Source organism: Lissotriton helveticus, chromosome 6 (assembly GCF_964261635.1).
Source record: "Lissotriton helveticus chromosome 6, aLisHel1.1, whole genome shotgun sequence".
In the NCBI taxonomy this organism is placed as follows: domain Eukaryota; kingdom Metazoa; phylum Chordata; class Amphibia; order Caudata; family Salamandridae; genus Lissotriton; species Lissotriton helveticus.
Genome location: NC_136067.1, coordinates 1023106625 through 1023129141, shown reverse-complemented (window position 1 = coordinate 1023129141; position 22517 = coordinate 1023106625). Strand labels below are relative to the sequence as shown.

The window sequence follows — 22517 nt, the reverse complement described above, 5'->3', positions numbered from 1 at the left end:
GTTTCCACATGCGAGTCCTCAGGGACGGTCCTGTCCCCCTCTCCGGGGCTGCCCTCTTCAGTGTCAGTCTCCGTGTGTGTGACCTCTGATTCGGAAGCATTGCCACCACTCATCTCCGTCGTCTGTGGGTCAGTGCCCTCTGCCAAAGCTGAAATAGAGAGAAACGCGGTGTGAGTAAGTGCCACACTCACGTACTGAAGGACAACAGATCTAGGATTCCATTACATACATTGTACATGTAGCACACATCCTGCACACGTCCCACCCCTACTATCTGCACACATGTCATGCCATGGGACCACAGACCTCAACGGCATGTCCTGAAACCCTCAACTACCAAGCAAGTGGGCTGTCCACCTGGCGGACATGGATGCCAACGCCTACTCCGCTAATGGTACCAGCATGGTATTTCAGATAAACATACGCACCACGGAAGCCACTACTGTGTTCGAGCAGCAATACATGGTTTGCAGGCCCAAGTAACATACACATACAATCTGCTCACTGCTAGTTTGCTGTGGTTCCCCACTCAGCTGGGCGGACAGGTCAGGATGCGTCACAGCAATGATACGGTGCATAAGAGGGGTCATGGTGCGGCGGGCCAGACGTGTAGATCTTGGAATCATCCCCAGTGTCATCTCCGCCACATTCTTGCTAAGCCTGGAGATGTCGTCCCAGCGCTTGTGGCAGTGTGTGTGTCGTCTATTGAACCCCTCCCCTGCCCGTACATCACGTGCTATCGTCCTCCACATGGCCTTGCGAAGGTGCAGCTTTACCTGCCATGATGGGAGACAAGAGGGTAACGTAAGTGGACAGTATGACATGCACAAACATCGTAGTAACACGTTTGAACATGCAGCCATGCTCAGTACTACACATGTAAAGGTCCCACCCACAGCAGACCGCCAGGCCTGCAGAAGACAGGAGCCACTGAACACCTCATGAGCAACAACATGTACACCACTGTACTTACCACCTGTCCGTGCGCACCGTAGAGCTGTTGGGCGTGGCTGAGCACACCGTCCACAAGGACATCCAGCTCAGCTGCGGTGAAGGGACGCGACCGGGTCTCTCGCACTCCCTGCATGGCAAGGTCCTGGACTGTGGCACAACAGCAGCAGCCGTTGGTCAGTTTAGCAGCAGCAAGTCGAGGTGATGGTCACAGGCAGCAGCCGTTGGTCAGCTCAGCAGCAGCAGGTCGAGGTGATGGTCACAGGCAGCAGCTGTTGGTCAGCCCAGCAGCAGCAGGTCGAGGTGATGGTCACAGGCAGCAGCCGTTGGTCAGCTCAGCAGCAGCAGGTCGAGGTGATGGTCACAGGCAGCAGCCGTTGGTCAGCTCAGCAGCAGCAGGTCGAGGTGATGGTCACAGGCAGCAGCCGTTGGTCAGCCCAGCAGCAGCAGGTCGAGGTGATGGTCACAGGCAGCAGCCATTGGTCAGCTCAGCAGCAGCAGGTCGAGGTGATGGTCACAGGCAGCAGCCGTTGGTCAGCTCAGCAGCAGCAGCTCAAGGTGATGGTCACAGGCAGCAGCCATTGGTCAGCTCAGCAGCAGCAGGTCGAGGTGATGGTCACAGGCAGCAGCCGTTGGTCAGCTCAGCAGCAGCAGCTCGAGGTGATGGTCACAGGCAGCACTGGATCAAAGCAGTGAATGTGTGCTAGTGAAAGTCACACATATATAGGGCCCAGAGCCCATGTCAGTGGAACACGTAGCCAGCTATTGGTTCCCCCTGGACCTCATTCGAAAAGGCCCAATGACAGGCCCTGGTGTGGCGGTGCACTGTTTCCGCCATTGTCGATGGCGCATACGCGCCCCGCGTTACCTCTTCCCATTGGCTGCCTGTGCACGTGCCGTCACGGACACACATCGGCAACCGCAAGTGCGCACTTCCGCGACGGTTGCATCTTTTGCAACAATGTTCAATCAGTGGCGCCACCATGGCGGGGCATGCCTTCCGTGGGGAAGGTTCAGGCCAACACATACTTGTGAGTATGGAAATCGCAATGGCAGGTCATGACCCCCTTACAGTCACATTACATCATCCACCGTAGAACGACCGTCCCTGCCCGGTCACAACCGCCATGCCAGGCATGTCACCCACCGCCGGGCCAGGCCGGTCACCCACCGCCGGGCCAGGCCCGGTGCACAACCGCCGTGCCAGGCATGTCACCCACCGCCGGGCCAGGCCGGTCACCCACCACCGGGCCAGGCCGGTCACCCACCGGCGGGCCAGGCCCGGTGCGCAACCGCCGTGCCAGGCATGTCACCCACCGCCGGGCCAGGCCGGTCACCCACCGCTGGGCCAGGCATGTCACCCACCGCCGGGCCAGGCAGGTCACCCACCGCCGGGCCAGGCAGGTCACCCGCCGCCGGGCCAGGCATGTCACCCACCGCCAAGCCAGGCCGGTCACCCAACACCGGGCCAGGCATGTCACCCACCGCTGTGCCAGGCATGTCACCCACCGCCCGGCCAGGCCGGTCACTCACCGCCGGGCCAGGCATGTCACCCACTGCTGTGCCAGGCATGTCACCCACCGCCGGGCCAGGCCCGGTACACAACCGCCGTGCCAGGCATGTCACCCACCGCCGTGCTAGGCATGTCACCCACCGCCGGGGCGGGCCCGGTGCACAACCGCCGTGCCAGGCATGTCACCCACCGCCGTGCCAGGCATGTCACCCACCGCCGGGCCAGGCCGGTCACCCACCGCCATGCCAGGCATGTCACCCACTGCCGGGCCAGGCCCGGTGCACAACCGCCGTGCCAGGCATGTCACCCCCCGCCAGGCCAGGCCGGTCACCCACCGCCGGGTGTTGACCGGCCTGGCACGGCAGTGGGTGACCGGCCTGGCACGGCCGGTGTACGGTGGATGATGCAATGTGACTGTAAGGGGGGTCATGAACTGCCATGTCCATTGACATCATCAGAAGGATGTGTTGGCCTGCACCTCCCCCGCGGAATGCGTGCACCACCATGGTGGCGCCAGTGATTGAACATTGTTGCAAGAGAAGCATCCGTCCCGGAAGCTTGCACATGCGGTTGCCGATGTGTGACCGTGACGGTCCGTGCACATGCAGCCAATGGGAAGAGGGAACGCGGGCCGCGTATGCCCATTTGAAAATCGCTGAAGCAGTGCACCGCCATGGCGGCGCCAATGATGTTATTAATTGGACCGCTGCACCGTGCTGTATAGTCCACTATTGCGTTATGAGGGTTGTGACCGTGCTGGCGAAACTGCATATGTCATGCACTATATCATGTGTGTTCATACTATGCCCATTGATGTGCACACAATGTGCTACACATGTGCATGTCGACGTGTTGACGTCTTGTATTTCCCTACACACGTTTCAAATTCTTCACATCTACACAGTACATCAGGCCTGTCTCGCCACATTCTGAATCTGTTGTCAGTGTGTAGTTAATGTGTGCTAATAACAATGGTGGGGGTACACATGCATTCTGTGTATGTGTATGTGTGTTGCCTGTTGTTTGACCATGCATGTAATGAGCGGATGCTCACCATTGTCAGTGTTGTCTTTGGTGCATGATGACATGGAGTGTGTGTAGCATTATCGTTTTGTGTTTGCACGTGCATGTGTGTCTGTGATGAGGCTTGTACACATTTGGGTCCTTACACATGTCTTGTTGGCAGTAATGTTGACATGAGACTAAGTTGCATTGTACATGTTGACACACTTCATGTTGCTAGTGGCTGCACATTGTTCATAGGGCACTCCGTATTGTCGTAACTTTCTGAGATGTCACCCATATGACTATTGTCCACAACATTTATCTTCTTGCTAGTGTTGGCTTACATGTGATGGAGTTGCACAGCCATGCGTTGTTTGTAAGTTGACTTATATTACATCTACTCCCACACAGGAGGGCTCCAAATGTCCATCGCCCATACACTGTGCTGGAGGATATGGTTGACGAGGAGGTGATCAGGAATTTCCGCTAGATTGACGTAGATTGATGGAGCTTGTAGACCAATTGTCTCCTCATCTGCAGCCACGAAGGACGTATCCTGGTTCCATTACACCCACAGCTAAGGTGATGGCGACACTACACTTTTTTTCAACTGGCACCTTTCAGTACACAGTTGGACATGCCGGGGGGATGTCACAGTCCATGTTCAGCATGGTACTTCGGGATGTTCTAAAAGCCATGATGCTGTACAAGGATGACTACATCCATTTCCCACGGCCGGCAGAGTTGGCAGCAGTCAAAGCAGACTTCTATGCACTGGGCCAGATACCACACGTAGTGGGTTCCATTGATGGCACACATATCGCTCTCATTCCACCACGGGCACGTGGGCCGGTATATAGGAATCGGAAGCACTATCATTCGCTCAACGTGCAGGTGGTGTGCCTGGCCGACAACATCATCTCACATATGTGTGCAAGATTTCCAGGCTCCGCACATGACTTCCACATCATGAGGAGCAGCATTGTCCCCCAACTGATGGCAAATCTGCGTCCAGGACACGCGTGGCTTGTTGGTGAGTATGCTCTGGGGACATTTGTGATTTCTGTGTGGCATGGGGTACCCACCAATTCTGGTTGTGATATTTGTGTCTGTCATCCCCCTACATAGGCGACTCGGCGTACCCAAACCGGCCCTGGCTCCTGAGTCCCATACGCAATCCTACTACAGCGGGTGAAATGCGCTACAATGATGCCCATGGAAGGACACGTAGAGTGGTGGAACGTACTTTTGGACTTCTAAAGTCCAGGTTTCGGTGCCTGGATAAGACCGGAGGGGCCCTGCCTTACTCACCAGGCAAAGTATGCAGGATCGTGATTGCCTGCTTCATGCTCTACAACCTGGCAGTGCGCAATAACATTGAACTGATCTTGGACCCTGAAATTCAACAAGTTCCTCGGCCTCCCATCCCACCCATGTCGACTGATGAGGATAGTGGTGAGGAGGAAGGTGTGGACCAGAGGCGTCAGCTCATTGATCGCTATTTCCCTTGAATGTGAGTGACTACCTCTTGTGCCGGTTGACAATGCGTTATGTATGTTTGCTGGTGGTGTGTGGATGTGGTGTTCATCAGCTGCCTGTTCTGGTATGTTATGTTTGCATGTATGTGTGTTTATTTCTCTGGACATGCAAGTCTCCATGATGTGTGTCCTCTCATCCACTGATTTTGTGATGGGTGTGGTTTGTGGAATTTTGCACTGCTGTGTGTTTTGATGGGTGTGATTCACTTTCCTGACGTGTGTCTGCTGTCTCTGATTTTCCCTAGGTCACTCCCACAGCGGCAGGATTCTGTACGACATGGTTCCCTGCACCTGGTCAGGTCTGTTTCTGAGACAATCATGTGAATAAACATGGAGGCAACACATCATTGAGTGTGTAAGTGAAATTTATTTACAGGTTGTGTATTGGTGCTGGTGGATATATACAAGTAAGTGTTGGGTGGGGGAGTGTGAGTTGAAGGTCATGGTAGATGAAATGTCCGTGCTGACACCACATTGGGTGATGTCGGGCTAGTCCAGCAGACCTGTGCCAATACTTGGCGTAGTGGGACAGGATAGTTTGCGGGTGGATGGCAGCCTCAGGCAGTGTTACAGTCATTGTCGGCCCCTCTTTGAGCGTGTAGATGGAGCATCCCCACTGCTCTCACCTCCATCCAGCCTCGGACGGCCCCTCCGTCTTGGAGCCGGTACGGAGTCAGCTTGTGGGGCAGGTTGCTCAGGGGCCACATCCGTGTCCAGGGGCACAGGTGGCGGTGGCGGTGGTGTTGCTGACCATGGCGGCTGGACACTTGGTTGAGGGGGGGGTGTTGGGTCTAACCATTCCCTCCACAGTGATGTGTGCTGGCCCAGGAGGTCCACTATTTGGCCAAGGCGGCTGTCAATGGACCGCAACACATTGGTGTTATCAACCGAGTCCTGGTGGGCACGATCAGCCTGTCCCTTACCACGCTCATAGGAAGCCTGGACTCTGCCTAGGGCTTCCAGTGTCTCAGCGCCAGGATGGGGTGGGTGTCCTTCCCCAGCTCGCCGGTGTGAGGTTCTCCTGCTTGGGGGATGTTGCCTCGGCTCTCTCCTTTCCCGTCCACTCTCCCTGCTTTGCTGGGATGTTGATGGCCCTGCATCTTGCGGTGGGTCAGGCAGGGTGGCACAGACAGGAGTGGTGGTAATGGTGGTGGTGGAGGTGGTGGTGGTGGGTCTACAGCTCACTGTGGCAGGTGTTGCAGGAATGACACAGGCCACGGTTGTTGAAGCAGGGATTTCCAGTGAGCCAGATGGCCCCGGCAGTGTGCATTGGCCCGCTCCCTCCTCTGCACCGGAGCTGGCTGTGGCATCGTCCCAAGAGAGTCCTGGATGTGAGTGAGGAGAGTGTTGCGGCGGGTTGCTGGTTTCACCAGTCAAATCACGATCACCTGAGGGACAAGATTTTGATTATCAATACTTTGGACATGACATGTTTTGTTTGCCATACATTACTTTTCAGTGTCCTCTCGCACACACCCCACACACCACCACCCTCCCTGTGGACATGGGGGCCTGTTGGGAGTTGTAGTACTATCTTCTCGCACACACACCACCCTCCACCACCCTCCCTGTGGACATGGGGGCCTGTTGGGAGTTGTAGTACTATCCTCTTGCACTCACACCACCCTCCACCACCCTCCCTGTGGACATGGGGGCCTGTTGGGAGTTGTAGTACTATCCTCTCGCACACACACCACCCTCCACCACCCTCCCTGTGGACATGGGGGCCTGTTGGGAGTTGTAGTACTATTCTCTCGCACACACACCACCCTCCCTGTGGACATGGGGGCCTGTTGGGAGTTGTAGTACTATCCTCTCTCACACACCCCACCCTCCACCACCCGCCCTGTGGACATGGGGGCCTGTTGGGAGTTGTAGTACTATCCTCTTGCACACACACCACCCTCCACCATCCTCCCTGTGGACATGGGGGCCTGTTGGGAGTTGTAGTACTATCCTCTCGCACACACACCACCCTCCACCACCCTCCCTGTGGACATGGGGGCCTGTTGGGAGTTGTAGTACTATCCTCTCGCACACACACCACCCTCCACCACCCTCCCTGTGGACATGGGGGCCTGTTGGGCGTTGTAGTTGTGACCTCTCTCACACACCCCTCACACCACCACCCTCCCTGTGGACATGGGGGCCTGTTGGGAGTTGTAGTACTATCCTCTCTCACACACCCCACCCTCCACCACCCGCCCTGTGGACATGGGGGCCTGTTGGGAGTTGTAGTACTATCCTCTTGCACACACACCACCCTCCACCATCCTCCCTGTGGACATGGGGGCCTGTTGGGAGTTGTAGTACTATCCTCTCGCACACACACCACCCTCCACCACCCTCCCTGTGGACATGGGGGCCTGTTGGGCGTTGTAGTTGTGACCTCTCTCACACACCCCTCACACCACCACCCTCCCTGTGGACATGGGGGCCTGTTGGGAGTCGTTTACATTTTGGTGAGTATGTAGCCCACATGCATGGGTTAGAGCCTGGGAGCTTTTTCTTCTCAGTTGTGTGAGGCAGGCCATGTCTATGTGCTCGTGGTGCTTGGTTTGTACTTACCAGCCTCTTCTCCTTCCTCAATTCCTTCCAGGCTCTCTGGGTGCAGTATGCCCAGCACATTTTCCTCCCAATCAGTATAGGGTATGGGCTCCGGGGGTGTGCCGCCGCCAGTGTGATGTGCTCGCAGATGGTTTTTAGCACGGATGCCTTTGACCCTGGTTTTTAGGTCATGCCACCGCCTCTGGATCTCGCGCTTTGTCCTTGGCACGGTCCCTGACGCATTCACCCGAGTTACTATCCTGTCCCACATGTGATTTTTGTTGGCCACGGTGGTCTGCTGGACTAGTGTCCCGAATAAGTGGGGTTCAACACGGATGATTTCATCCACCATGACCTTCAACTCTGTCTCCGTGAATTTCGGGTTTTTCTTGGGTGCCATGGTGTGTGGTGCTCAAGGTGTGGGTTGATTGGTTTGGGAGGTGCAGGTGTGTGGTGTGTAGGAATGGTGAGATGGGTGTTTGGGTGGTGGGTGTGTTTGGGTGGTGGTTGTATGTGTGCAATTTGTGTCTGCTGTCCGTCGTCTCGGGCCTCTTTCTAGCAGCTATGCTGTGATGCAAAGGATTGTGGTGGTGGGTGGGAGTAATTTTATAGTCTGTGTCGTGGTTGTGTCCCAATGGTTGTTGGCAGTCAGGTGCTAGGTGGGTGTGTTGACTAGTGTGGATTAGTAGGTGCTTGGGGGGATGTCATTGTGGCTTGTGATTGGTGTGGGTGTTTCAGGTGGGTGGTAGTCCTGTTTCGTGTGTTTTCATTTAACTTCCGTCAGACATTTTGCCATTGGTTTGACGGTAGGGATGTTGTTCGTGTTGGCCTCCGCTGGTATTGCGGTGGTTGTGGCTGTTCCGGCGGTCATGTTCGTCCGCGGCGGTGGGTGTTTCTTAGGTTCCGTCCGCTTGCGGCGGTCTCCGGTGTACTCCGTTCGCCGCGGACGGAGTTTGATGTGGTCCATCCGCTGCGGCCCCTTAGTCTCTGCCTGAAGCCACCAGGCTATCCAGTGCAACCTGGGCCAAAGTTTGCCCACTTTATTGGGCAAGCCAGCATTGCAATTCAGTGGCAAGTCCTGATTGACTGAATAATATCACTGGTGGCACAGGAGAAACCTCACATTGCCTTGATTATTTCCCATTAAGTAACAAAAGAGGAAGTGGATAAAATAAAAATGTTTATAAATAAATAACAAATTGTTTCTATATTTGACACACATTGTCTCTATATTTTTTGCAAAGATCCTCATTTCTATTGCCCCTTTCCCTTTGGCAGTAGTCAATATGCTTTTACCATTTATATCGTCTATTAAAACTAATAAATAAGGTTTGGGGTTGGTCTTCCTAAGATGTTATAATCATAACCAGAGACAAATGATCCTGGTTATGATTAATAACCACATTGCTCCATAGTCCATCTCCTGCATCCCACACCTCAAGAAGTTACCCTTCGATTAACAATGTGAGCGGTGGCGCAGTGAAGAAAATAGAAACCTTCTCAGGGGTCGCACTGATAAACCTGGTCCTTTTAAACCAACATAGAAGAGATTGGCACAGAAGCTGTAATATAAAAATAATTCATTTATTAACCTCAGTTGAGGGAGACTACGTCACACAGCACCCTCAGAAACTGTATGGGGCAGTCTAAGGAGTACTGAAAACAGGGGCCTTATACATGCTTAGGGTTACATAGTCAGCATAAGACCAAGGAGAGGTCCTGGCCCATGTAAGCATACAAAATGACTAATATGGGTATACAAGATCTGCTTGCTCAACAAAGTGGGAGGAGAGCTACTTCTCCATGCAACAGTAAGAATAGCCTGACAGTTCTATAAGAGGAGCAGGTGCATTCTACTAGCCAGGCCCTTCTGAGCATGTGCAAGTCTCTGAAGAGGGAAACAGCACATGACGAACACATGGCTACCTAAAATGGCTGCCAAATACAAAATGGCTTTCAGCTCATGCTAATAAATCCCTGCAATCTTTAACAGCAGGTTGGTACCATTATCAGAGGATCAGCCAGTGTAGTTATGGCCTGCAATGCCTCTGTTAACCTGGCTGTTGAGGAAACTAACATTCTACTGAAAGGGATACAAAATACATGCACTTTTTACTGAGCTATTAGTTTTTGCAATATGGAATAATGAGCAGGTACAAGGGATGTAGTGTGTGGTGAATCAGTTCTAAATATCACTCTTTGCTGATGACTTCCTGTTATGCTTATGTGACCCTGTCCACTCATTTCAAAGTGTGTTAAATAAAAGTATCCAGTATGGAGGGTGAGAAAGTGTATTGACAATTAAAACTGCCAAGATCAGGGACTTTCTACTTTGTGCTGCTTGCTAGGACGGGCTGCATGAATAGGTAAAGATTGCAGGCCAGTGGTTGAGCACAAAATCAGATATTTTGAGGCCTGCCAGCAGCAGTTGAGCTAATAAGCAGATGATGAGTGGATTATTTTAAAGGCTATCTGTTTTTCTCACAGCGGCTTCTATGGCTGTAGACCTGCATTTACGCAAGACAAACTCCGTGGATCTACACACTCGACTGCTTATTTGAAGCATTCTATCTAGAATTCTAAGAACTACTTTTGTGGCAGGAAATATCCACGTTTAGCAAATTACTAACCATGAATTGGTTGAAACAGTCTCTCTCATCGTTCCTTGTATAACCCTCTTCTTATTTCCATGTTCTCCTTATGCTGCAAGGTCTAGGGGCAGTCTTAGTAACTCAATGCTATTTTGTGTTTCTCATTCGTTTATTCTCTCCAGAAGGCCAATCAAAAAGTGAGGAAATTGGCATTCACTGAAGGATTCCTTTGAGTTAAACAAATTAGAATAATATCATGGAGAAACGTTCCGTCACAGCTCCAATCACGCATCACTGTTTCAGGTGTGCGGCACTACCGATATTCAGAAATTAGGAGATGGCCCGCGGCAGGGGACACGCTCTAGTACTTCCATGCTCCCCTGCATTGGCCCACACCCCGGAAGCTGTGTTAAGTCACCGTCGGGTTTCTGAGTGCAGCAGCCATAAAGTCGCACTCAGGAACTTGCTTATGCCTAGAACTGTTTAACTAACACAATACTTGATTTCGTGACAGTGTTGTAGCTGCTGACTTCTCTTCTGCTCTAATCATGCTGTTGTCCGCATTGTGAACCTTGGAGGGGGTTCCCTCATTACCTCTGCTGCCCGCTCCTACGCGTGTGCTGGGAGTCTCTGATGTTTTGTGATGTTTTTTCATACTCCAGGCCCTGGTGGAGACAAGGGTAGACAAGCATTTATCAACTGCAGACCGATCTTCTAATTTGGTAAAATGCATGCGTACAAATAGTCGTGGATAGGTAGGTATTCACCGTCCTGCATTGGTATTTCGATACTTTAATGATGTAGATAGACATGGGGATTCTACAAAGAGAAAGAAAAGTCTGTCAATTGATATGAACATGTGTATTCAGCAAAAGAGGGAAAAGGTTGTTAATGCTGTATACTATTATTTAAAGGGAAAATTAACTAGGTAATTTTCTAAGGCTTTTTTTCTCTGAGACACTTCTGGGAACATATCCAATCACTTAAGTTTTTATAGATAATTTTTTGAGAGACGCTGAGGGAATTAACTAATTCTGGTAGTGTGTCACTCCCTTAAAAGCCCCATCATTTAAGCTTCCAGGTATTACCGTGCAATACAGGATGTTCGAAGAAGTAGAATATATGGTATTCATATGAATTTAGTATACTGTATTCCTCCTTCTCTTAGAATTATACTACGTTTATTGGATTCCTGACACTAAATACAAGTGGGAGGTTTTTAGGTAAGGGACACACACTCCTAGTTGTCAAGCTGTTCTGCGTTACTCACACTCTAGAGGTGAATGCTCTAAACGTCTGCTACACTTTGGGGCATATTAGCAATGGTCCTGCAATAATTATCGCTCCGCGCTTTTAGCTCGAGGATAATTATTGCAGGCTAGCGCTGGATTCTATCGTGGAGATAGCGTTCCATGCAATAGCTGGAAAACAGTGTGATTATCGCCGGAAATCCAGCGATATTCACACTGCAACCAGCGAAACCTTGCTGATAGGGCAGGGTGATTTTAGGCATGTAATCCACCTCCCATTGGATTACATGGCTAAGTCAGGTCACAAGCAGGCGTTAGGAAAGTAGCATTAACTGTGGTAAGTGCTACTTTTCTTAATGCTCTGCTTATTTGCGTGCAGCTTGACAATTGGAGAAATGTCAGTTCGAGACATTTCTCCAGTTATTTTGGCACGGAACGCCCACTTTGTATCTCATTAGAGATGCAAAGCTGGGCGTCGTTGTAAGGGGCACTAAATCAGCAAAAGATGGGATAGCGTGTCTTTGCTGATAAGGCGATAAAATTATTGCTGCTTTTCGGACGAAAACGGCCGCAAAAGCGGCGATAGTTTTATAGCGCCGCCTTGGTAATATGCCCCCTTGTCTCTAGAAAAACGATGCCCCTAGAACACTGAAGGGATACTGCAGTTACCTTGAAGGGACCCTTGCACGCCATCTTTATATTTTCTACACTTACCCTTTCCTATGGGCTGGGTACTGTTGTCACTTGGAGGATTTTTTGCAATTCGCTGGTAATTGCAGGGCTCTAGGTGGCATAGGGAATCAGCTTCTGGAATTCACACCTCGATCCCACACGATTGCATAGCCAGGTTCTACATTGGTTGTTTTCAGACATTACACATTCCAAGCAAGCTAAGGGTTATGGACTGGGTTGTGTCTAAAAGGATATTAAAAGGCATCAAATAATTCCTTGGAATGCAAGTTAATCTCAATATGTACCTAAACATAACTGGCATTCCTGCATTCAGAATGAATGGGAAAACAAGTTTATGGGCCTCATTCCTTACTAGCACTATCCTTTGAAATAAAAAAAAAAACTCTAGACATCGATATGTTATGCTATGCAGTGGCTTGCCAAGTATGGGCAAAGATATTTGTTGTCCATCAGTAGATAGATTTGCCTCAGACCCTCTGACTCCACCACAGTCAATAATAACCTGGGAGCACCCTTCCCATCAGAGAACATTGCTTAGTTAGAACATTGGAATGTTTATAGCTCTTTTGAAGCCAATGAAGTGACTCAGGGCAACTAATGGAAGGTTGAGATCATCTGCTCTAAAATTCAAACGTATGTATTACTGGTTCTCCCTTTTTTGTATAATTCCACCAGTCCACTTTTCCGCTTGTAGGTGGAATGTTCTAACAGCATTGGAGCCCTTTTTCTTGAGACTACAACAGCTATCAAAAGTCCTTACACTTGACTGGTACTCTGGCCTATAACTTGGTTCCAGCCTTTAACAACAGTTGCTGCTCTCAGGCTATAAATGAATAGAAATATGAATTCATGTGGCTTTGTAAGAAAAAGTAATACAATGCAGTGCTTTGTCCTGCCTTGCGTTACTTTGCATTGGAAATGCATTCCATGGGTGGTGCGTGGGTGTTCCCATGCATCCACCATTAAATTTGATGGAAACTCATATTTACAATGAGCTGTAGACATAGGTTTGCAAAAAATGGTGAGCTTGACTGAGGGTAGTATAACAAGAAAAAAAATCTTTATTTCTCCTCGATATCTCCTATTTGCATGTGTGCTGCAGTCTGCAACACACAAAAAGTGAAAAAAGGCTCCAAAGATAACTTTTGTGCAGGAATGTACTCTCTCTTGCACAACAACTATCCTGACCATAACACATAAATACTTGCACTATGGCACAAGAGTGCCCATGTTGGTACTGGGCAGCCCAAAATGTACCAGCATATGGAAAGAGCAGAACTAGGCCATTTCTTCAAAGAAATTCACAATTCTACTCTCTTCAGCTGACCCAATGCAACGAATCAACTTTTTTGCTGTGCTGTGTTGCACCACTTCTTTGTAAATATGCCCCTTAGTGACCGATTTACCAAAACATAGCAAACATGCACCCCTAGAAATACTTCATGAAAGGATGCACATTCACAAAATTTTAGAATTCACAATCATTGGCAGAGGTAGGCTTGGAAAGCTACGCCAGCCTCAGCTTTCCAGGCATACTGCTGGCATACAAACACCCAAAAGGTGATGGGACGAATGCTTGCAAAGTGTCTAACAACTGGCAATCCCTAAGGGTAGCATTTTAAACCATTGTTTTTCACCCACTTTGCCACACTACATAGCGGGCCTCATTTAGGATTTAGCTTACGGACTAAAGGCGGACAGGATGGCGGAGTACTTTACTGCCTTTACTCTGCACACCAAATTTAAAGATATCCGCCAGCTTGGCAGAGATCTCTCTACATTGGCAGGAACTGACTTCATGGTAGTTCCTGTCAATGTAGGAAATATTAACGGACAACTCCATCAGACAGGATGGCAGGCAGTCAAACATTTTCAGTTTTTTTACTTATTTCAAATTAAACTCCCCAAAAAACTAATGACCTTCAGACCAGTTTACTACCTGGGTGTTGGGTTATTTTTCTTGTTTCACTGGCTATACCTGGCAGTAACAGGCACAAACAAGGCATGTGTCTGTCCACTCTAAATGGGTCAGATGGGCAGATGGCTTAAGTCTAATGGATGAAGTCAAGGTGAGAGGGGCCCCACGACCAAAGGGACAGGGCTCCATATAAGACTGAAAAGTCAAAAGGTTCCTTTGGAACTATACTAAGCGAAAGCCCTACTTTTCTCCAACCATTCACTCAGACATTTATATGCATTTTCTCATACTTCATCCAACGATGACCCCAAACTAGAACTAGCAAAGTTTATCAGAGTTGTATAAATCTTCCAGTCTTTAATAGTCATTTCTTAAGTTCAAGAAAATTTTATTGATGATAACAAAGGAGAAAACCAGGTGTCAAAACTGAGTACAATATGATATCAAGGTGAAAACTCTGGCAAAATAAAACGAACATACAAAAGCAAGCAGTATAATAAAAGAAATCGGAGTGCAAGATAAGAAAAGGGAAAAAGGCATTGAGATAACATGTTAAGCATGAAACAAAACAGGCATGAAAACACGATAAAGTATCAAACAAAATGGTACAATGAAGAATAAGTGGAATGTATCGGGGACTAAGGCGGTTTAGGGACTTCCTGTTGTGGAGGGAGAGGGTGAAACAAGCGTTTACTACACGAGTCCAAATAAAGTGTAAAGGGAGTCCATAAGTCCATACGTTTAGTGGCCAGACAAGCCGGGAAAACATAAGCAGTATCGAGTCGGTGGTTGTGGCACACATTGAACCACCACGCCTTGAAGGAAATTTTGGAGAAGTCTTTCCAATTGACTGTTATCTGTTGGAAGGCAGCGGCAAGTAAGAGATCAACAATCCGAGGCTTGAGATCAACATCATCCCAACAAGGGGAAAGGCTTCCCATAAAAACATGTGTGTGGGAAAGGGGAATAGTAGTGCGGAAAATTGAGTTAATTTGAGCCCAAACCTGTAGCCAAAATGTATGAACAGGAATGCATAAAAATAACATATGAAATAAATCAGCTTGTGGTGATAAACAAGACCAGCATGTGTGGGGAGTATTAGAAAAGCGTTTGTGAAGGTCACAGGGGGTGAAGAGGAGTCTATTGTAAATAAAAAACAGAGTCTGAGTGAGTGTTGCTGCTCTGGAGGATTTGCGAAGTTTGGTCCAGAGTTTGTCCCAGAAGGAAACCGACCAAGAGACAGATAAATCATGTTCCCAGGACTCCTCCACTTTAGATTTAGGTCTTGGAGACTCACCAACGTGAAGGTATCTGTAAATAACAGCAGCTTTTGGTGAAGTGCGTAAGAGGGAATGAAGTGTGGAAGTGGGAGTGGAAGAGGGAGGAGGAGGGCAAGGCCGGGAGAGGGCAGAGTATTGCGTAAGGACAGCATCTTTAAGCGTCTGATATTTGCGTGCAAAGGAAGTGGGTAGGTCATAGAGGGAACAAAGGGTGTCAAAAGATAGGAAAGAGGAGTGAGAAAAGAGTTGGGAGATCCACCGAAGGCCTCGAGAATGCCAAATCTTCCAAAAGAAGGGTCTGGCACGTATGAGTAAAGACGTGTTATGCCATATGGGGGAGGAGAGAAAAGCAGCAATGGTAAGAGGAGGGGAGTGTGTGGAAGAGAGGAGTAATTTAGTGGTAAACTTGTGAATCGGGGTAGAGATAGAAGTGGGTTTACGGGAGAAGGAGAGGTATTCAGCAAAGGAAAAGGGAGAAAGAAGGAGGCGTTCAATCTTGGTCCATAGAGGGCACGAGGTCTCAGGATCTTGTAGCCACCAAGAAGCCTGCTTCAGTTGGAACGCCTTGTGATAGGCTGGGAAGTCAGGAAAATTAACCCCACCCTCAGTTTTAGGACGAATCAGACGCACTAAAGACATTCTTGGTTTCTTTTTACTCCAGAGAAAGGACATTAGAATAGAATTGATCTTTTTGAAAAATTTGGCGGGGATAGGGACCGGAATGTTGGAGAGGGTATAAAGAACAATGGGAGATAGCATCATTTTTATAGTGTCAAGGCGACCCCACCAGGATAGGTAAAGGGGATGCCACTTGGAAGTGAGATCCGTTAATTTCTGAATGCATTTGGACATGCATAGAGAAATAGTGTCTGGGATGGTAGGGGTGATATGCATTCCCAAGTACTTGATATTGGAGGGTTTCCAGGTGAAATTAGAGGCGGCAAAATCGGGTTGAAAAGTGAATTTAGTCAGGGGGAGGATCTCGCATTTGTCATGATTAAGTTTATAGCCAGATATTTGGGAATAGGCATGGACTTCACTAAGAAAGGCAGGAATGGAAACGGACGGGTTGGAAACAAAGAGCAAAATGTCATCTGCATAAGCAGCTAATTTGATGTGGGAATCTGACAATTGAAAACCATGGATGGAGGGATGTTGACGGAGTTTGGAGAGGAAGGGTTCTAAAGCCAGGTTAAAGAGAAAGGGAGATAGGGGACAACCTTGGCGAACACCTCTGTTTAGATCAAAAAAGGAAGATATTTGACCATTAGCACAAACCGCTGCGCGCGGATGGGAATAAAGGAGGGAAATTAAGGATATAAAAACAGGACGGAAACCAAACCAGCGTAGGGTGTGAAAGAGATAAGTCCATTCGACCCTATCAAACGCCTTTTCGGCATCCAGGGCTATGGCCGCAAGGGGATGGGGCAAAAGGCGAGATTGAGAAAGAATATTGAAAAGGAGTCTGGTGTTGTCAGTAATGTAACGACCCTTGACAAAGCCCGACTGTTCCTTGCCCAAGAGGTCTGGGAGAAGAAGGTCAAGACGCGCCGCAAGAGACTTTGCAAAAAATTTGTAGTCAATATTGACCAGAGAGATTGGCCTATAATTCTTGCAGTGTTGAGGATCTTTCCCCTCCTTGGGGATGAGGCAAATATGGGCATCCGAAAAAGAGCCCGAGGAGGAACCTAGGGAAAGGAAAGTACCAATAAGGGAATGAAGTCTAGGGATAAGGAGTTTTGAAAAATGAAGAAAAAATTCTACTGTGAAGCCGTCCGGCCCAGGGGCCTTGTCTTTCTGGAGGGTTTGAAGTGCTTTAAGTAGTTCTTGTTGGGACATAGCAAGTTCTAAGTGAGAAAGGTCAAGTGGAAAGTGAGATGGTTTTTGAATGGAGGAAAAAAACGTATCTAAAGAGTGGGAAGAGGGCTGAGTTTCAGAAGAATACAATGTCTTGTAGAAGGTAGAGAATTCAGTAAGGATGTCTGCATCAGTGTGTTTGAGATTCGAGTTGGCATCATAGATTGATTCAATATTTAATTTATTGTGTTTCACCTTGAGATAGTTGGCTAAGATCTTGCCTGATTTATTTTTGCCACCATAGAACTTGGCACTAGATTTTAATAAATACAGAGATGCATCGTCCTTAGATTGTTTGTTAAACTTCATCTTAGCATTAACCAGGGCGGTTAGAGTTTGCTGTGAGCGAGAAGTAAAATAAGAATGCTCCAATTTCTTAATATCCAGAAGGATAGCCTTGGTAAAATCGCGAGCAGCTCTACGCTTTTTAGAAACAAAGCGGATAATGAAATCTCTTGCTGCCGCCTTATAGGCATCCCAAATGGTGTGTTTGGGGACAGGGGAAGTATCATTAAGGGAGAAAAACTCGTGGGAAAAGGAGGTGAAGGAGGTAGTGAACTTAGGGTCCAAGAGGAGGGAATTGTTGAAACGCCAGCGTTTGGGACCTGTCGATTTGGGTAAAATATCCAATTGAACTGATGTAGGGGCATGGTCAGAGAGTAAAATCGGACCAATTTCGGCTTGAGTGAGAGTTTGGGCAATGTTGTGGGTAACAAAAACATAATCAATTCGAGATTGGGAATGGTGGCATGGAGAATAGAAAGTAAATTCCTGAAGGTCAGGATTACAAAGGCGCCAAGCATCTGTGAGTTTGTGTTGTGAGATAGCTTGAGAAAAGGATTTATGAGATTTGTTGGGGATGAAATGTGCTTTGGAGTTCCGATCGAGAAAGGGGTCTAGGGGCTGATTACAAACGCCAGCCAGTATGAAATTATCATCGATGAATCTGGTGATGTGCTGGGAGAATGAGTGCCAGAAAGCGGGATCGCCAGTGGTAGGGGCATAGACATTGAGGAGAGAAATTGGAACATTCTTAATAGAGAGTTTGGCATATACCCATCGGCCCTCAGCATCCGACTCTTGAACAAGCAGGGAGTGAGAAAGAGCTTTGTGACATAAAATAGCAACACCATTGCGTTTACCATCCCCAGGAGAGTAGTAAACATCGCCCACCCAACTTCTTTTCAATTTAACAGATTCTTCAGCAGATAAATGGGTTTCTTGCAAAAAAGCAATATCCACATTCAAACGGGCAAGGTGAGACAAAATTCTCTGTCGTTTGATGGGGGAATTAACACCCCTAACATTCCATGTAATAACTTTCAAAGACATAGCAAATAAGAAAGGAAAAAAAGGCCATGAGGTAGAAGGAAGATGCAGTAAGAACCCAGAAGAAGAAGAAAGCCAGAGAGAATGAAAAAGAGAACGAAAGGCAATGCAATAGAACGGGAAAGAGAAGGGTAATGAAGAAGAGAAAAGAGCAGAAGAGAGAGAGAAAGGAGCAGTTGATAGGAGAAACATGAGAAGGTAGACCATAAAATAGCAAGAAAGATAGTGAGGAAATGATAGAAGAGGAGTCGTCGAGAAAGAAGAAAGAGAGACACCTGTGGAAAAAAGGAAATTAGTGAACTTGAGGAAGAAAAAGTCAGAATAAGGAAAGTGAACAATCGGGAAAAAGGGGAAAACATACTTACGAAGGGTAGAGGCGGGGAGGAGTGATCACTAGGAAAAGGAGACGAGAAGAAAGAGTGAGGGGGGAGCGCCAGGCAAAGGAAGCAAGCGTCCAATGCAAGCGAACCAACAAGTCGAGGGGGAGACGCCATACATATTGTAAACCTGCAAAAAAGAGGAAGGAAAAATAAAAATGAGTAAGACTGCTGAAAACGGAAGAAAACAGCACAACGTTAAAAGATAAAAAGGTGTAAAGGAATAACGGGAAGAAGAGAGAAACAAGATAAATCAACGGTGCAAAGGAAGAAAACATAGAAAAACACTAAGGAAGGGTACCTGTCCAACCAACAAGGATGCAAGAGAGGGAAGAAAAAGTTAAAGGGGAACACAGAAATGGAAGATATCAAGGTGCCTAGGAGAGGCAAACTGTAAAACAGAAAACATCAACCATTAAACATGGAAAGTGAGGAAGACAATGAAGCCATAGTAACAAGGCTCATGGGGGAAAAGCTGATGAGGTGGCAGAAAAGTCCATGTCAGACGACTGTGCAGCATTCAAAAAACTTCTGAGACGAACAGGATCCTCGTAGGTCGTGGTCTTGTTGTTGTGAGTCACTCTGAACAGGCAAGGATGAAAAAGGCCGTATCTGGCTCCAATAGCTCGCAGCTCTGGACGCATATCTAAAAAGGCTTTGCGACGACTGGCTGTGGCTTTGGCGTAATCCTGTGCAAAGAAGAGGGTGGATCCTGACCATTGTAGACGAGGAGAGGCACGGGCCGCTGAGATGACTTTGAGAAGGTCAGTGTATTCGAGGAAGTACATGATGACACCCCTCGGCCGTGAAGAAGGAGAGGAAGTAGAGGGGAGACGGCCCAACCTATGTGCTCGTTGAATATTAAGCATGGTACCCTCAGGCAGATGAAGAAGTTTGGGTAAAAATGATTTGAAAAAGGCGATGGGATCAGACCCTTCGCAATTCTCCTCCAGGCCGTAAAGACGGAGATTATTGCGTCTGTTTCGGTTCTCCAACTCTTCGACTTGCTTTTGAAGAGAAGAAATCTGGGACTGCATGTGAGAGACTTTGGAAGAAGATTCCTGAAGTGAAGTCAAAGAATGTTCCACTGTTGTTACCCTGGCTTCCATCTGAGACCAATTATCGGTAAGAACCTGCAGCTTGGAGTTGGTGTCCTCCATGAAGGGTTTAAGAGCACAAATTTCCTCCAACAAGAGCTCCATGGAGACAGTCGAAGTGGATCCAGGTGGTGACGGAGGAGCTTTTTTAAGGCGCTTAAGCGCTGCTTTGCCTGAGGGTTGGGCAGACCCCTCTGTACTGGACTGCGACATCTGATCCGCAAGCGCTTGAGAACTTTCAAGGTGCGCTAAGGCTGAGAAAACTTTAGAGTTTTTAATGAAGACACCTCGTGAGGTTTTGGGAGTGCGTGAATGTTCCTTGCGTTCCATAAGAAGGGGGTGCTGAGGAGGAGAAATAGAGTTTGAAAATAGGCACCGTGTACCCACCGACCACTGGAGCTGGACACAGGAGCTGGTGACAGAAAGCTGACAGGCAGGTGCGCAGGAAAAAGGAGGCTACCTGCGCAAAAGTCAGGAGTGTCCAAGATAGAAGCAGCTGAAGGGGCAGCAATCAGAACGTGGAAAAAGCTAGTACCCCAATGATGAAGACATGAAATCACCTCAGCGTGTGGAAAAAGAAAAACGGGCCAGTATAGAGCAGAGAAAATCCATTAGGAGATGAACCTCATGAATAAAGAGGAGCATGTAGAAAAAACGTGCAGGAACTGCGCAGAATACAGTTCGAAGTTGTAGCCATCAGTGAAAAGTGGAGCGCAGTGGAGTGAAGGAAAGTAGAATGCGCTGAAAAGTGCGTCCGAGTCACTTGAGGTAAAAGAGGCACCAGTGCCCTAAAATGGCCGCCCAGGTTAAGCAAACGTGAATGGGACTAGCTGAGAGCTTATAAAAATGAGAAATGGTGACATATGGTAGAGTTCAGCAACGTTTGGGCCAAAATGCAGAAAACATCTCACCAGGTGAAGCGGTGGGCGTGAGGAGCTCCATGGAGTGTGCGCATCGCTGGAAACAAGAGCGCCGCAGTACGCGGCAGCTGGAAACAAAATGGCGGACGTGACTTTCAGTCAGCCGCGTCCGCTAAAAATCAGCGAAAAAAAGCATTGCGCCACGTAGCAGAGCTGTCACAAGAAGCACACTGACGTCGGCAGCCTCCGGTGCACGAAGAGCCTCTTTGCAGGCGGAAAGGAGTGGAAAAAGAAGGCGAAAACCCCCGGGGACCTGGAGCGCTCACATAAGAGCCGCCGTCCTCGCCGGGCGCTAAGCCACGCCCCCCTTTAATAGTCATTTCTGTATGTTAAATTTCAAATACCATGTAAAGCATCCACCTTGAACAATAAAATGAATCAATTCATTAAAAACCCTTCATTTAAAACATGTGTGATACATACAACACATAAAAATAAACATACACAACATATATTTTAAAATATGGGGGAACAAACAAGACTGTTAACTCTGTTTTTGTCCTATGCCAATCTATATTAATCCATAAATAGGATACATGGTTAAAGAATAGTTATCTATTGAATGCTTGTGTTCTTCAGATTTAGCGTAACATGGGCATTGACACATTTAGGTGGTGATCTTTACCACCTTCTTCAGGACTATAAGATCACTCCCATGTATAAATATCTTGTGTTGAAACATACCTGCATAAAAACATAGAAATCCCTCCGTTAACATTTCACATTTCAATAATATTTCCTTTTTGGTGACAACATTTTTTTAATAATTTGTTTTTCATTTTAGAGAAACATCCTCACTCGTTAGTACCAACCTCCAACATTTAACCAGAGGAGTCTTGGTGTCGCTGATTCAGTACCTGCTAAACCATATCTCTCACACTCCTTGCAAATATTGCTATGGTAACCAAACTTAATTCTTAAAAAAACAAACATTTGCTTACATCAACTTGCACACATCATACTTGTGACACACACAATATGTTTGACTCACCAAGCGAAAGCCATAACCTTTCGTTTCGTTTGGGGGTAATCCGTCGATTTCACTGGCTGCCTCTGGCTAGGCGCATAGAATTGGAAGCCCTCTCCATGGCCTTCAAAATCTTAAAGTTTTCTTCCCCTTGTATTCTGTCCGACTTGTTGGTACCTTACAAACTCTTGTGCCCTCTATGCTCTATGAGGTCATGCTTGGCTCTGTTTCTGCGGGTTAAACGTCTACGTGCCGGGGACGATCTTTCTGCTATTTAGTGGACAAACTTTGGAATTCTCTCCCCCTTCACATTCGCAGTCCGGATAACTACTTGACGTTCAGGAAGGCTATGAAAAGTCATCTCTTCCCCGCGGCTTATGCTCTAGTTTCTTGCTGTCGGCCTGTAGTAAGTGTGGGACGCCTCTTTGCTGAGGCAGCTGTTGCGCTATACAAATCGGACTAACATAACATAACTTGATTTTGTTGTCATCAAAATCTGATATATTAGGTTAAACTAAAAAAAGAATGTAAAGGGTCCTCAATTTCATATAATGGATATTATCACCACAAATGATGGCAAGCGTGAAATATTTATGTTCTTTCCCCAATATTTTGTGGGGTCAACGCTTATTGAAAATACACACACGGTTTCGTGAGGAGGACATAAGAAGAATTCTACACGCG

At 47.9% G+C, this 22517-nt stretch overlaps 1 long non-coding RNA gene across 3 annotated transcripts in view; it reads right to left on the bottom strand.

The window, feature by feature from the left end:
* Positions 1-22517, bottom strand: part of LOC144761631 (uncharacterized) — a 566884-nt gene that overhangs the window by 202575 nt on the left and 341792 nt on the right. For 2 of the 3 annotated variants that reach the window (XR_013595822.1, XR_013595823.1), the window contains exon 5: positions 9162-10964. The exons of the other annotated variant lie outside the window; for it this stretch is intronic. This is a non-coding gene — a long non-coding RNA (uncharacterized LOC144761631). Of the gene's footprint in view, positions 1-9161; positions 10965-22517 lie in introns of those variants that run through there. 3 annotated transcript variants of the gene reach the window in all.